At 38.8% G+C, this 10,000-nt stretch overlaps 1 non-coding gene across 1 annotated transcript; it reads left to right on the top strand.

Annotated features, from left to right (window-relative positions):
- Nucleotides 1-2,660: 2,660 nt before the first annotated feature.
- TRNAL-CAG (transfer RNA leucine (anticodon CAG)) lies at nucleotides 2,661-2,744 on the top strand. Its single transcript has one exon. It is a non-coding gene; the product is annotated as a tRNA-Leu (tRNA).
- Nucleotides 2,745-10,000: the final 7,256 nt, after the last annotated feature.

Here is a 10,000-nt window from a genome sequence, read left to right as displayed (position 1 = left end):
TCATACATACCACAGTGACGTCATATCCACAACTGTGACGTCATACACATAGGCATGACGTCATCGATTCCGCCTAGCAGTCGACCACGCCCTCTTACGTATGTGTTCGAGAATTCACGAAAAAATTTCGTGTTTACTTGTTTGTGTGTGTGTGTGTGTGTGTGTGTGTGTGTGTGTGTGTGTGTGTGTGTGTGTGTGTGTGTGTGTGTGTGTGTGTGTGTGTGTGTGTGTGTGTGTGCGCACGTGCGCGCTTGCTTACGCTCATATGATACTTAACATATCTTAACAACTATGGTTGATGGAATATCGAAATTAGTAAAGAGAAGAAGAGAAGGAAAAATCAGAAGAAGAAGAAGAAGAAGAAGAAGAAGCAGAAGAGGAAGAAGAAGCAGAAGCAGAAGCAGAAGAAGAAGCAGAAGAAGAGGAAGAGGAAGAGGAGGAAGAGGAAGAACCTTCGAGTCGACCCCGCGTGACCTACGTGACCCCGCGTGTGACCTGGCCTCGAAACCGCAAAGATGCTGATACACCGACCTCTTCAGATCTGCGAAAGTTCTTCGCAGATTTTGTTTTGGTTAATCGCAGACGATTTTGTTGAGCCTGTAGGTAACTGTACTATACAAGAAGAGAGCAACACTCGTCGGGTCCCGTCTCCTACTCTCCATTTTTATTGTACCTAAACATAAGATCATGTACATACAACTTAATCTATATCCTTGACTTCCAGTTATCATATTTAGATTTGAACTCGTGTATTGTTTCAGTTTGGGCTAGATTACCTTCTAAACTATTCCAAATATTTATGCATCTATATGGAAAACTGTACTTCATCACATCCTTTAGACTTGCGATCATTCTTAAAGAACCCCTTCCATCCTTAATCAAGACATCTGCGAAGTCTATCCGAAGTAAAAGACGCCCCAAGACGTGGATTCAAAATTTCTTAAAGAATTTTCCTTGGCCACGTCTACGACTCCTGGCAGAATCTTCACACGGAAGTAAAAGACGCCAAAGCCGTGGATTCAAAATTTCTTAAAGAATTTTCCTTGACCACATCTGCAACTCCTGGCAGAATCTTCACACGTAATGAAAAACACGCTAAGGTTCCTGTAGGTCTTAGATTTACGATGTGGCTGTATGTCTTACTACATCGTAACCTTGTTTATATCGTAAATGTATACATACTTACCTAAGCTTCGCAGAGGATGCTAGATACTGTAGTACTTAGGAGTGACGCTGACCTTGTCTTCTTCCCACCCCCCTCGACCCAAAAGGGAAATGATCACTTAAGGACCAACCATTTACTCCCCCAACCCCCACTCCTGCGCTTCTATCCCTTTCCATACAAAGTCTTAACAAGTTAACAAGGAATATTAAGCCCTCCTGGTGCATGACATAACCGTGAAGAAGAGGAAGGGGAGGAGGAAGAAGGACGGAGAAGATGAAGAAGAACAAGAACAAGAAGAACAAGAAGGAGGAGGAGGATGAAGGAGGAGGAGGATGACGGAGAAGATGAAGAAGAAAAAGGACGGAGAAGATGAAGAAGAAGAAGAAGATGATAAAGAAGGACGGATAAGAAGAAAAAGAAGAAGAAGAAGAAGAAGAAGGACGGAAAAGATGAAGACGAAGAAGAAGAAAAAGAAGAAGAAGAAGGACGAAGAAGATGAAGAAGAAAAAGAAGGACGGAGATGAAGAAGAAGAAGAAGAAAAAGGACGGAGAAGAAGAAGAAGAAGGACGGAGAAGAAGAAGAAAAAAGGCGGAGAAGAAGAAGAAGAAGAGGAAGAAGGACGGAGAAAAAGAAGAAGAAGGACGGAGAAGAAGAAAAAGAAGAAGAAGAAGAAGAAGAAGAAGAAGAAGAAAAAGAAGAAGAAGAAGAAGAAGAAGAAGGACGGAGAATATGAAGAAGAACAAGAAGAAGAAGAAGAAGAAGAAGAAGAAGGACGGTGAAGATGATGAAGAAGAAGAAGAAGAAAAAGGACAGAGAAGAAGAAGAAGAGGAAGAAGGAGAAGTAGGACGGAGAAGAGGAAGAAGAAGAAGAAGAAGAAGAAGAAGAAGAAGAAGAAGAAGAAGAAGAAGAAGAAGAAGAAGAAGGACAGAGAAGAAAGAGGAAGAAAACCGAAGAAGAAAAAGGAGAAAACAAAGAAGAGGCAATTACGATAACTATTATCACCACCACCATTAACACCACAAGCCCTGTCACTCTCTCCTCTACAAAAATTTCAATCTCTTTATCACCAAAACTCCCACCATCGTCAACAACACTATCATCACCACGACCATTTTTCACCATTGAACCACAGCAGCTATGATAGAGCTAGCAACGGTTTTATCACGCAAACATATTTTCATTTCATCTATTTATTTTATTTGTAGAATAAAAAAAAAAATATGGATCTTCTTTTTTGCATGGAAACCAACTTACGTTAGGTTAAGTTGCATTAGATTAGGAGCAATTAGACAACGTCAGTTTTATGTTAAATATCTGTGCTTGCTTGATTCTTGTGTGTTACTTCGACTTGTAGGTGGTCGGCGAAGCATTTTTGTCAAATAAATCAGTCATTTGAGGAACAGAAAGAGTTGAATAACTCACTTATTTCTGCCCAAGTGAGACTAAACAGCAAAAGTCGATGAATTTGCTTATTTCTCTGAAAGGAACATTGAGTCAGGATGGCCGAGCGGTCTAAGGCGCTGCGTTCAGGTCGCAGTCCGGTCTTCCGGGCGTGGGTTCGAATCCCACTCCTGACACTACTTTTCACTTACAAATGTGGAGATTTTTGTGTAAAACTGGGTCAATCTGTTTACGTAGTAGAAATTGAAGCAATTTCCCCCACTAACAGATAAAATTAAAAAGATACATAGATAACATTTTCTTTATGAACAAATAAATAAATAAATAATCTTATGTTGACCTAGTCGTGGAAAACGATTTCAATTGGTTTACGATCTAGAAGTTCATAATTTTCCTTCTTAGAAATAAACTAATTAGAAAAGATAAAAAAATATATAAACCAGTATAAAAACTCAAAAACTTTAACTACAATTTTCTTTTTCTTCTGAAAAATAATAAACAAACAAAATAGTAAATAAATACAATAATTAGCTAGATAACTAGATAGAAGATGTACAATAACTAACTCGTTCAGAGCAACATGTGTGTGTGTGTGTGTGTGCGCAGTGGTTCGTGATAAAATCAATATGATGACGTCATCTTCTACTCCTCACGCGTCCCAGTCTGTACCGCAGAATGATTTATGAACGTACAAAGAAATACACACACACACACACACACACACACACACATATGTACCAGTAATATATATATATACATATATATATATATATATTATGTATATTTATACATCTATAGTATCCTGCACAAGAATGCACAAAACCTGACATCAATCTAATTATATATATATATATATATATATATATATATATATATATATATATATATATATATATATATATATATATATATATATATATATATATATATTCATTTTTATTTTATTCTTATTTATTTATCTATTTATTTTTGAGAGAGAGAGAGAGGTTCCTCCCTCTAAGGTGGATGATAGTGAGATTAGGGGATGGGGTGGCGAGAGAAAGCTTACCCAACTCCTCAGTGGTCCCCATTAATCATTTATCTATTTCCCTACTTATTTAGCTACTAATTAATCTATTTATATAGTATATTTGTTCCGTTCCTATTCTTAATGAACAGTTTACGTAGCTTCCTTGTGTTCTTTCACTAAAAAACTAACAGTCTTATGACGTAAACAAAAATACAAAATACAAAAATGTCTTCTTGAAGAAAAATTTTACGGAACTTCTTGGAGACTCTGAAGAACAGAATGCCTTGGTTTGACATTTTGTCCACTTGAAGGACAGTGAATATCTTATTCTATGTTTTTTTTTTTTTCTGCGACAGCTCGTGGTCAGAAAGATTGCCAGCCATGCTGATATCATCTACAAAACAACGGTAAAAAATTACTAATGGTATGAACACACTACGCGCGCGCGCGCACACACACACACACACACACACACACACACACACACACACACACACACACACACACACACACACACACACACACACAGACACTCAGAAGATCGAAGGTGCCTGCAGAAAAAAATACATATATATATATATATATATATACAATAGATAAAGAAATAATTAAATAAATGAATAGATAAATAAAGCGATCATCACAATCGTTACTGCAAAACTGCACCACAAATAAACTAGACAGTTGACGAATTAAGAGATTCGGAAAGAGAGAGAAAAAAGGAGGAAAACAAAAGTCGTGTCCCCAATTAAAATTTCTTGCAAATTATTGGTCATTGTGTAAATCATCATCCTCATAGGTATCAGTATCGCTGACGTTGTCAGGACCTCCTCCCCCTCCCCCTCCTCCTCCTCTTGGTGTCGGTGATAATCAACAATGCATCAGACACTTTACAACAAACAGCGGATGTGTGTTGTGCCTGCATGCCACAACTTTCTCTCGCGTCATCAAATGATAACTCCTCCACTTCCTCCTCCTCCACTTCCACCTCCTCTCTTCCACTTCCTCTTTCTTCTCTTCCTCCTCCTCCTCTTTCTTCTCTATCTCTTCTTCCTCCACCTCCTCCTCCTCCTCTTTCTCTTCTTCCTCCTTCTCCTCCTCCATCTCTTCCACTTCCTCCTCCTCCTCTTCCGCTTCCTCCTCTTCCTCCTCTTTATTAATTTTTTTCAAACGCCAAATCAAATCAAACTAATCGTCAGGCAAGATTCCTGTGTTCCTACAATGAATATACTTCCGAATATATAACAGGATATTCACACAACTGAATAGAATCTCCTGGTAACAAGCCGAGACTCAATTCAATGACGCTCTTGTAGAAAAAATAATAAAGAAATGATAATAATAAAAAAAGTCCAAGAAAAAGAAATACTTGTAGATCCGACGAAAATAAAAAAATCTAACATATTGGTTGAGGTAACTTAATCTTTTTTATTTTCATCCTTTTCAGATATTCATATGTGCACACGCGTACATACACATGTATACACACACACACACGTACAGACACATACAGTACACACACACGTAGACACACACACACACACGTACATACACACACACACGTACATACACACACACACACGTACACACACACACACGCACACGTACATACATACACACACACACACGCACACACGACTCTACCCATCACCCAATCCTTCCAATCACTTAAAAGTCAGTAGATAAGCTGGACCCATCAACGGGTGATTGGCTCTCTCCCCATCATTACTGGGGGTTCTTTGGCGCGCTCCTATTGGAACCCCCCCCCCCGCCCCCGAGTCGTGACTGAGACCTCGACTCAAAGAGACCTGTGGGACACTCAACCACACTCATCTTATTATTATTATACTTATTATTATTATTATTATTTTTGTTATTTTGATCATCATCATCATTATAATTACTGTTATTACTTTTAGTCATTGTTATTATCATTATGAATATCATTGTTAATATCACTATTACTGTTGTCATTACTATTATTATTGTTTTCATTATTACTATGATTCTTATTTCCATTATTATTATTATTGTCACTAGCAGTAGTAGTATTTTATCTATCTATTCATCTTTTATTTACTTATCTATTTATTCAATTATTTATTTTGTTGTATGCACATTCATTTTTATTTATTTATCATTATCATTACCATTATTACTCTTATTATCATTATCATATATATATATTCTTTGTTCCTTTCTTTTTCCCCTACAACTTCATTTAAGCGTAGGAATAAGATACGATCATCAGGATCTGCGTATGTATGAAGACGGGAGAATGGTGGAGGAGGGAGGGGGGTTCAGTAACGACCGGACGGGGGTGGGGGGAGGGGTCAATCGCGTGACCTCTCTTGCACAAGAACCATTTGAAAGCCAGGAAGAACTCTGCTCTTTCGCCTGACGCGAAGGCGCGCGAAGCGATGCTATTTTATTTCGCTTTCGCTTTTGTTTTTGTCTTCCCCCTTTTTTTTATTTATTTATTTTTTGTCTGCATTGTTTTAGCGTGTACTTGATTAACCTCATCAATTGTTATCCATTCATTTATTTATTAACTTATTTAATTTATTTACCTCTATTTCTTATTTTATTCTATTTTCTTTTTTGCTATTCGATATTTTTCTGTTCATAAGTGTAAAACTCTCCAAATGAATCACCAATATTTATACTGAAAGCGAATCGAAACAAAAAAGAAAACGAAAAAGGTTTTCCGATGCATCTCAAAAACTGACAGACACATTCGTGAAACAAATGATCAAAACTCAACATAAAACTTAAAGAAAAAATATAGACAACTGCATAAACATACAAACCAGCTTTCAAATAGATAACCATAAGAACAAAAGAATGGAGGAGACTACAAGAGACCCTAAGGCCTACACTAGGCAGTTCCATGTCCCTTACCACCCGTTATCACCATCCATAAAGTTGTCTAACCGTTTCTTAAAACAATTGATTGTTGACCACTCTATTGATAAACCAGTCCTTGCCTATTTCCTTCTTAAATCTAAATTTGTCCAGTTTAAATCCATTACTGCGAGTCCTGCCCTGTAGTTTTAATATGATGACCTCGTTTGCATCACGCTTGTTAAAGCCTTTGATCCACTTGAACACCTCTATTAGATCACCCCGCACTCTGCGTCTTTCCAGAGAGTGTAAATTAAAGTGCCTAAGCCTCTCTTCGTAAGGCAAATTTCTGAGTCCATGTATCATTTTGGTCATTCTTCTCTGTATTGATTCTAGTGAATTGATGTCCATTCTGTAGGACGGAGACCAAAACTGTACCGCATAGTGAAGGATGGTCACATGTGTGTGAATATTGCGTGAAGGGTCGATTATAAAACCGCAAAATTCGAGAAAAAATAGCGAATCGTGAAATTAGGTTTGCAAAATCCGGGACAAAGGCCTCTTATCGCGAATCGTGAAACTGGGTTCGCGAAATCCGAAACAAAATGTTCAAATCACTATATTCAGCATCCCGAAATTCAAAACAAAAATCGCGAATGTCGAAATTGGGTTCGCGAAATCTGGGACAAAAACCTCAAATCGCAAAATTCGGCACCGCGAAATTCGTAACAAAAAACCACGAAAATAGCTCCGCGAAATCCGAGAACATTTTGCTAATCGCGAAATCTGCACTGATTCGGGATAAAATCGCGAATTGTGAATCGCGAATCGGCCGCCCCTTAGTCGGCAAATCCCTATCGGCTGGATGACTTTCTCGGTAGCTCACTTCCGTTCAGATGTTACATGGAAGGTGGAATGGGGGTCAGGGTTGTGGTTTAGACACTGATTTATGTAGAAAATGGAAAGTTTTATGTGTATACTCGTACTTTCGTGGATGCTTTGTTCGTTCGTTTCTCACACGCACACATACACAATGGGTTAGTATGTGTGTGATTCACCACGATGTTTGGATTATGTGTTGGAATTGTGATCGGCACCAATTCCCTCCCTGACGAGAGTTCAGAGCTCACATATGCCCGATTTATAGGTAATGCTGTGACCTTACACACACACACAACTTCTTGCCCACGAGAGTTGGAGTGCGGGACCGCAGCACAACGATGCTGAAACTATTTCAGCCCTGGGCGGGAATCGAACTAGGACCTCTGAAACTCTGACCTGATCTACAGTCTGTTGTTGGACTTGACCCCTCTTGCATTATGACCTAGAACAACCTGCCGGGAGGTCACCAGCTCGCCCACTCACGCATAACCGTTTTCCTCTGTTTATTTGTTTATTTTTGTTTTATTCTGTTAAAATTCCTGACAGAACCTTTGGCAAGAGTCCATCTTTTTATATATTTTTAGGTCACCTTGATAATAAACAATTATTGACAATTACAATTTTTTAAATATTTCAAAAAGTGATGACCACGTTATGTCAATACCAAAGATCCTAGAGATGTATGCGTCATTTCCTATCGACACAAAGAATACGAGAAAGGTCTCACTAAAAAAAAAAAAAAAAAAAAAAAAAAAACCTGCAACAACAGTAACAACGAGACATGTCGTTTTGATATTCAGTGGGGCAGAGTCGGATGTCAAGTTCATACATACTTCCTTTCCTATACCTTGTGTTATCTTGTGTAGATCTCAGCGAGATTGACTCAGCTACAGGGACTGCCGCTGCTTCTTCCCTGGCTGTGTTGCCTCCACTGATGTGGTATAAGAAGTACCAGCTTGCTGTAGAGGGGCCACGCGTAACTATAGGACGATGTGGGTGGTGTGTCTTCAATTTCTTGTAGGAAGACATCCATTCGTCTTTTGAATACTTCGACTGTACAGGAAGTGGTGTTCTTCAGGTAGTTAGGGAGAGTATTGAAGAGCTTGGTGTTGAAGGAGTTTGCTCGGAGTGATTTGGTGCTCCCATTGCAGTTGGAAAATCCTTCAATGTATCAAGACCTCCCTATCGTCCTTTCTTGGCTTAGTGTCATTCCAGCGTTGGAGACGTGACCTTCCAGCATTTTCCACTTGTAAATGATGTGGTACCGTTCTTTGCACCTTTGGAGTGAATAGAGTTTGAGATGCTTGAGTTTGCCCCAGTATTTCATGTCTTTTACACTCTCAATCTAGCTGGTAAGGGTTCTTTGGACACTCAGGTTTCTCTACTTCCCCTCTACTACTACTACTACTACTACTACTACTACTACTACTACTACTACTACTACTACTAAGTTTATTTGGCAATAAATAAAATACAATAAATACAGATGATGAAAAAACTACTGTCTGGGTTCCACAGTTGACAAAAGTATTCAAGTTTAGGTAGCACCATGGTCTTGTAAAGTGTGAGCTTGTAATCCTCGGTTCTTGATGTGAATATTCTGAGTATCCATTCCGGTGATTTTCTGGCATTGTCAACAATGTTGTCAATGTACTGTATATGTTAAACTTACCATATCGGGTCAGCATTACTCCCAGGTCCCTTACATTTGTCTTGTTCATGATCTCTCCATGAGCTGTGCTGTAGGTTTGGATCCTTAATGAAAGAAAAGGGAACAATATGTGTTAATGATGAAAATTGTGACGATAGAATATGATTAAAAATCTGATCATCATATTTTTAAAGTCTGCCATTAACTGAGGAATGTTTTGTAACTGAACTTGATTGTTCTTTCTGAATAGTAAGGGGTAACCTTACTATATTAGCCATGACAGCAATATTATGCGTCCTGAAATGAGTATACTATTTTAAGTAAACATACTGTGGAAAATATACATATATATCCCACCATATTAAAAGAAATAAAGATTGAAACTATAAAAATAAACCAGTGGATAAGGATAAATAAATAAATTAATGAATATATTGTGAATGTGTTTGTTTTAGATAAATCTTGCCTCCAGTTCAATAAAAACTATCTAGTAATAATAATGATGATACATACATACATACATACATATACCAAAGGCTTTTTACCCCTTACTAGGGAGTCAGCCGAAAAACAAAGGCATAAAAACCACTCCCACCCATTCCATCCCTAAATACACTCTACCCACCCTCACCCTCCCTCTTATCTTAGCACCTACTGGATGACGGGTCATCCCTGCACCTTGTCCACTCCCCCGGGTCAGAGGAAGTGTCGCAAAACACAGCACATCCACAGCAAGGCCGCTTTATTAAATCGGCGATCCCCCTTCTCCGTCCCCCCATGCAGAAGAGAAGACGGGGAGAAATCCCTTCGGGCTGCGTCAATTTTTTCTCACCCATACTACCTCACCCCCCATCCCCCCACCCATTCCACCTCATGCATCACAGCATCATCCATACACAATCATTCTCAAATCACCCCTGTCTTCTGTCCTCTCCCGTCCTTCCTCAACAGACATTCCCCTCTTCCCTAAAGCCCCCTTCACCCCATCCATCCATCTCATCCTAGGACGCCCCTCCTGTTCACTCCCTCCACATCTGCTTTCCACA

This window comes from Oratosquilla oratoria, chromosome 41 (assembly GCF_046742065.1).
Source record: "Oratosquilla oratoria isolate Oo_2021 chromosome 41, ASM4674206v1, whole genome shotgun sequence".
NCBI classification, from domain to species: Eukaryota; Metazoa; Arthropoda; class Malacostraca; order Stomatopoda; family Squillidae; genus Oratosquilla; species Oratosquilla oratoria.
This window is presented reverse-complemented; position numbering and strand designations above follow the sequence as displayed.